This window comes from Bos indicus, chromosome 20 (assembly GCF_029378745.1).
Source record: "Bos indicus isolate NIAB-ARS_2022 breed Sahiwal x Tharparkar chromosome 20, NIAB-ARS_B.indTharparkar_mat_pri_1.0, whole genome shotgun sequence".
NCBI lineage: Eukaryota > Metazoa > Chordata > Mammalia > Artiodactyla > Bovidae > Bos > Bos indicus.
This window is the reverse complement of record NC_091779.1, coordinates 26,266,389-26,273,418: the sequence shown is the minus strand read 5'-3', so window position 1 is coordinate 26,273,418 and position 7,030 is coordinate 26,266,389.

Below are 7,030 nucleotides of genomic sequence, written 5' to 3'. Positions count from 1 at the left end.
AGGCTCACTTGGTTTCAAGAGCACCTAATTTATAAATTCAGTGAACAGAACTATGTTTGCACTTCTAGTTCCATTCTTTAGTCAATGTATATTTGTATTTGGCCTTGCTATATCCTAGGTACCAGAGTAAATGCTGCTGAGTAAAATGTAGAAGAAGATACATTCCCTATAGAGTTTACTAGTAACTCTGATAATGATGTAATAAATGTTACAGGATGCTTGAGTGGCACAAGAAATGAATCCCAGTCTTGAGGCATTGGGGGAGGTTGCCCAGCGGATGTGACATCTAAAGAAAATCTGAAGAAAGCATGCAGACTGACCAGATAAGAGATGAGAAGAAGGCAAGGTAGGAGGGTTTCAGGAAACTGTAACATTTCAAAGTGGTTGAAGTATAAAGAGATGAAGCTGACAGATAAGCACAGCCAGATCAAGACTAATACTACATATTTGATGTTTGGGCTTTATTCTAAGGATAATTGGAACAATTGACAGTATTAATTAAAGACAAAGAGATAATCTCCCTTTGCACTTTGGCAAGATTATTCTTAAAAAGATAGGAAAAAAATAACAGGGATGCTGGCAGATGAAGAGAAACTTTGTATATTCAAACAGGAAGCAGTGGCATGAAAGCTACTGAACAAAGTCTGTGATCTAGAGCGAAGTGGTGAAAGAGGGGGATGGAGATAAATAGGAGATTTGGGAGATAAATAGGAGATCTGGGAGAGTCACAAAGAGTCGGACACGACTAGGCGACAGAACTGAACCGAAGGAGATACTTAGGAGGTTAGGACATGAATTGATCATTGACTTTGATACGGTGTGTGGGGTCAGAATTCAAGATAATGATACTTTTTGGCTTAGGCAAGTGTGTGGAAAGTGGCACAAGGTAATGAGCACAATTTTGGACACATTTTGAAGTCACTGTGAGACAGCAGAGAGGGGCTGTTTGATGGCAGATTAAATAGGGACTTCCCCTGCTCTTCTTTTCCCCTCAGCCCAAGTCCAAATTGATCACCCTCTGTTAGCGTTTGACTCTAACTATTTGGCATAAATGAAAAGTGAAAGAAGAGAATGAGCTAATATATGTAACTACAGTGCAATGTATTCAGTTTTTCTCTCACCATCTTTCATGCCTCATCCAGGAAGAGGGCTTAGCTACACAGAACCAGGAGAAAAGAGAGTTAAACACTGGCTCAGAAAAAGCATCTGCTCTAACAGGAGCCCTTTTATTATGCAAGGTGAAAAACTGTGCAAAGAAACATCTTTATTATTTATATGTGAAAGTGATACTGAAATTGTAGGTGGCATATTATACAGCATTCTAGTGGCTGGTTATGGAGTGCTGTTTCACCGCATGTAATTTTCAAAAGTTCTGAGAATTATGTTTCTGGCCATTTCACCCCAGAAAGAGTTAATTCTGAGCCTTGTGGCTCACTACTTGAGAACTTCTTCTGAATGGGTTGACATTAGCCCACTAATGACTTTTTAAAGGGGAAAGAGGTTAAACAGTTATGAATTCCCTCACAATGAGACCAAGCAGGTCACACTTGTACACAAGGATTGCATGATGCATTTTTAAAATAATTCCTCCAAATCAAGAGAAGTAATGTCTTCCTCATCTTTGCCTGTCAATAGTGCCTTATCAAATAAAGGAAGTGACTTTTAATTTAGCATAACTTAGCTTCTTCTGAAACCATGGGCCTTATCATAATTAACATTTTGTTTTTACAGTGCATGCAAACCACTGGTTTACTAGTTCTGTCTAGAATTTCGTCTTGGACTATCTAGTTATTCCCTGACTTCCAGAAATCTCTGTTTTTCCCAATAGAAGATGCTGGTAATTCGGCATCCTTTTCTCTCTCAGGTACCCTCAACTGAGTCAGAAGGCTGGAAACCCCGGGAACTATTTCCCAGAACCACTACCAGCGGCTTCCACCCTAGACGTGGCAGGTGAAATTTACAAGGGAAAAAGGGCAAAAGCCTTATTTCTGGTCCTCTGGAGGCTAGCGTGGGAGGCCCTGGACTTCAGTAGACACGAAGTTACAGCAGCTGTTGCATATTCCCCTGAAAAGCACCTTTCTCAGTGCCTGAAGAAGCTCTGATTACTGTCAGGCATTCGATTTCCTAACTCCCCAAAAGCAGCAAACCCTAGTTCCCAGAGGTAAGCTTTCCTTCTGCTTTTCCAGGAGTCTTATAAGCACCTAATTTCTGTCTCGGGTTTTTTAATGTCTAAAAAACACAAAGTGGCTTCTGTTTTCCCAACTGATAAATTTCCCTTGAAGAAGAGAAAGTACTGCATGGTACCTAACAGCATTGGTTTCTCTTTTTTTGGGTTTTTTCCATCAGAAACTTTATTTTGCAGTGATTCAAGTAATCTTTATCTCCTGTATTCCTACATTAAGCCTAAGGCTAGAAATACATCTGACATGGAAAAGGCACTTAGTACTGGTCAAGAGTGGATGGGAATAGCTATTTATACAAGAAAGGGGAGGAAATGTCACAAACTAATTTTATTAGCAGTAATGGTGGTGATTCTTAGTCTTTCAAAGGCAAAAAGAAATGCGACATTTCATTTTTCTCAAAGCATGGACATTTTTGATGCAGACATAGATGAACTACTACCAGATTCTTCTTAAAATCCCAAATTCACCCAGAGAATTGTTAGCTGAACATTTCCGTGTCAGTCCAATGGAAGTAACATTCTTCTCTGGAGTGTTAGACTTATGTCTTCATTCAGTACATGAAAAAATAAAAATGAGAAGTTACCGAGGAAACAAGGCAGACAAAATGACGATCCTCTGCTCTTTAATTTTATTTTCCATTCTCATATTCCTATTTTAAAAAGCAAAACCTAAGGGAGATTTTGTGTTAAAGAGAAACTGCAAAATATGAAGACAAATGTCTAACTAAGATAACAGAGCAAAATCACTTATTAAAAAAAAGACCATGGTATGCTCTGTGGTTTGGGTTAACTGCTGTTAATTTCCTCCCTAACCATCATTTTCTACTGATTTTCTTGCACATTCTGTAAAGAAAATTTTTGTTAAGAAGAGAAAATGAATACTAAGAATCACAGACACTAAGAACTAAACTTTAATTCTTTCTTGAATTAAATGAAAAATAATCTAGTGTTTAGATTTGCTTACTTATTTTAAAATAAAAGTTGCAGTTGTTGAATTTTATGTTTGTTGGGCTAAGAAGCTTGATATCTTTGTGAGTCCATTATTCCTAAAATAGCCATGTGGAAGAATCTCATGTATTCAACTTAGAACAGATATTTATTGCCTACCTACAAGATTTAAGTTATGGTGATAGTTTCTGGGTTGGATATAATTATGAATAAGCCATGGTTTTTGCCCTCAAAGAGCTCAGAGTTCATCAATCTACACAATAGATCTTACTATCCCATGGCTCCTATGCCTTTTCTTCAGCAGCAAGGAAGGAAAATAAAGCTTAAGGGTGAGAAATTTTCTGGCCTAAAGTCACATATATGTAAAGAAAGGGAATAAAAAAAGCACTTATCTCTTCAAAGCTTTAGTTTTCTGTGGGAAACCTTCCAGCAGCAAAAATAACTGATGGAGGTAGTTAGCAAAACACTGGACATCCTGTCAGATCTTCCTTGTTGGCAAAGTTCACTACAAACCTCACAAGAATGCATGTTATTTATTCAAGAGATGTCTGGAGTTTCCCCAGGAGTCACTGATGGACTGGTCTGAAATGTCCACTTCCTCCTGCCACACTAGCCAGAAGCAGATGGCCTATTCTTCCCACACTTAGTTCAGCTGCAAGGACACAGAAGCCAAGGACTTTGGCCTTAGGATGGATGAGTAATTCCAGGACGGAACGCTGCATTTATTTCTATTTTCACATTCTAGTCTACTACTGTCATGTCCATTTAAGCTCTGGGAACTGTGGGGTTAACGTAGCAACTTGTACTGCTCTTAGGGGTTTCTCCAAGGTTCCCAAGCACCTCCATGAAAAGCTGATGGAAAATCCAAATTTATCTAGGTCAAAGGAGGACCCCAACTCCACCTTGCAAATATTGCCTTTCAATGGGAGTTCACCTATGTGTCAATTTAAAGCTGCTTGCCCAACATTTCCTACCCCCTTTCCTGCTATGTTTGTAGTATTTACTGTTATGTAACTGACTATAAAATGTCCTTCTTCTTTATTAACTGCTTCTCTCCACTGGCATGTAAGTGGCAATTCTGTGTCTATTTTGCTCATTGCTATATCCCCAACCCTAGACTACTGCCTGGACTATGAGAGTGCTCTATCAATATTTGTTCAATGACTTATAAATAATCTCTACCGAACATCACTGTGGACATATAACATATGGTCCATGAACCTTGCTTTGTTCTGTCCATACTCAGTCGTGTCTTAATCTTTGCAACACTTTGGACTGTAGCCCACCAGGCTCCTCTGTCCATGGGACTTTTTCGACAAGAACACTGGAGTGGGTTGCTATTTCCTCCTCCAGGGGATCTTCCCAATCTAGGGATCAAACCCACATCTCTGCATCTCCTGCAATGCAATACGCATTGTATGCATATTTTTTACCACTGAGCCATCACAGGAGCCCCATGAACCTGGTAAAGACTAAATAACACTGTGGACCCGTTTCAGGAACAAATCTGTTTAAGGTAGTGGTCTGATATAAATAATCACATGACCTATAGACTCCGACTATTGAGTTCAAGTTCCAGCTCTACTACTACTTCCTATGTTATCTTCTACACCTGTATTTTCTTTCTGTGAATGAGGATGATGATGTCATCAGTGACTCTGCTGTAGGGCTGTCATGAAGATTAAATGAAATATACATTGTGTGGGGGGCAGTATTGCTACGATTTCTGCTTATTTCCACTTAATGCAGTCTGAGTGTCTTGCCAGGCTATATTTAGGATAGCTCCTTTCATTCCGTAGGGCAACTATTTTACTAGGGAATCTGTCAGTTGTCACGGTGAGTGACAACTGCCATACTGACACTCACAGTGACCAAGCAGGAGGCTTCTTTCATGATGTCTTCATAACTCCAGAAAAGACTATACTCTCTTTCTACTAATCACCTCTCCTAAGCCATCTCCCCCAGCCCATATGTCCAGAGTTATAGAATCTCATAGACAAAAGAAATTTATTTTAGATTTCATCAAGGCATCTGTCTCACCTATCACTGTTCTCACTCCCACCTTCAAACTGGATCCCTTCCAGAATCTTCCTGGCAAAGTGGTCATGCAGTCTCTTCGTCCTCTCTTGCTTTACACTGCTCTACAAAGGAGTGCATCTCATATTTTCACACTCTGTGTTATTAGAAAGCCCTTACTCACTCTGAAATTAAATCTAGCTGCTGGCTTAGTTCCAACTTCCAAAGTTACCCGGAGTAAGATAGTCCAGAAGCGTCTCTTGCCTGACGACACAGCGATGAAATAGTTCTGGTCTTTGTGATCATTCCTCATATGGCAAAGTTTCTAGATCCTTCTTCATCCTGCCCCCTCCCCTTTAATTTTTTTTTTTACATCAACAATGATCCATTGAATTATGATCCCCATGACTTGCCTCTAAATTTTAAATATAACATGTCTTATACTGGGCCCTGGGATTTGATCATTCAAATCAAAAATCAGAATTTGGAAATTCAACTTCTTTAAAGGCTACAGGGGCTTATACAGACAATTTTAGAAATTATGTCATACTGTTGGCTCGAAGTGAGGTTGTGGTCAAGTAAAATCCCTAAGTCTGTTCCATGTGAGTTGCTATCAGGTCAGATTTTCTGGCTTTTTGAAGAAACTTGGGTCAGTGCTCTGTTTTCTACAGATGCTCCAGAGATATGTAGACTCGCAAATGATTTTTTCTCTTAGCAGACTGGGCACTAAGCTCCAGCTGCAAGATCCTACTTAAGAAGCCCAGCCACAGGTTTGATGTCAGGAAGAGACAAAGAACTCCTTAATAAGTTCTCATGACCAAAAGGTGATTTGAGGAACCCTTGTCACCCTGTTTATTTAACTTCTATGCAGAGTACATCATGAGAAACGCTGGACTGGAAGAAGCACAAGCTGGAATCAAGATTGCCGGGAGAAATATCAATAACCTCAGATGTGCAGATGACACCACCCTTAGGGCAGAAAGTGAAGAGGAACTCAAAAGCCTCTTGATGAAAGTGAAAGTGGAGAGTGAAAAAGTTGACTTAAAGCTCAACATTCAGAAAATGAAGATCATGGCATCCGGTCCCATCACTTCATGGGAAATAGATGGGGAAACAGTGTCAGACTTTATTTTTCTGGGCTCCAAAATCACTGCAGATGGTGACTGCAGCCATGAAATTAAAAGACACTTACTCCTTGGCAGGAAAGTTATGACCAACCTAAAAAGCCTATTGAAAAGCAGAGACATTACTTTGCCAACAAAGGTTCGTCTAGTCAAGGCTATGGTTTTTCCTGTGGTCATGTATGGATGTGAGAGTTGGACTGTGAAGAAGGCTGAGCGCTGAAGAATTGATGCTTTTGAACCGTGGTGTTGGAGAAGACTCTTGAGAGTCCCTTGGACTGCAAGGGGATCCAACCAGTCCATTCTGAAGGAGATCAGTCCTGGGATTTCTTTGGAAGGAATGATGCTAAAGCTGAAACTCCAGTATTTTGGCCACCTCATGCAAAGAGTTGATTCATTGGAAAAGACCCTGATGCTGGGAGGGATTGGGGGCTAGAGGAGAAGGGGACGACAGAGGATGAGATGGCTGGATGGCATCACTGACTTGATGGACGTGAGTCTGAGTGAACTCCGGGAGTGATAGACAGGGAGGCCTGGCGTGCTGCAATTCATGGGGTCGCAAAGAGTCGGACATGACTGAGCGACTGACCTGATCTGATCTGATCTGATCATATAGAAATCGGAGAAAGCAATGGCACCCCACTCCAGTACTCTTGCCTAGAAAATTCCATGGACTGAGGAGCCTGGTAGGCTGCAGTCCATGGGGTCGCTGAGGGTCGGACACGACTGAGCGACTTCACTTTCACTTTTCACTTTCATGAAT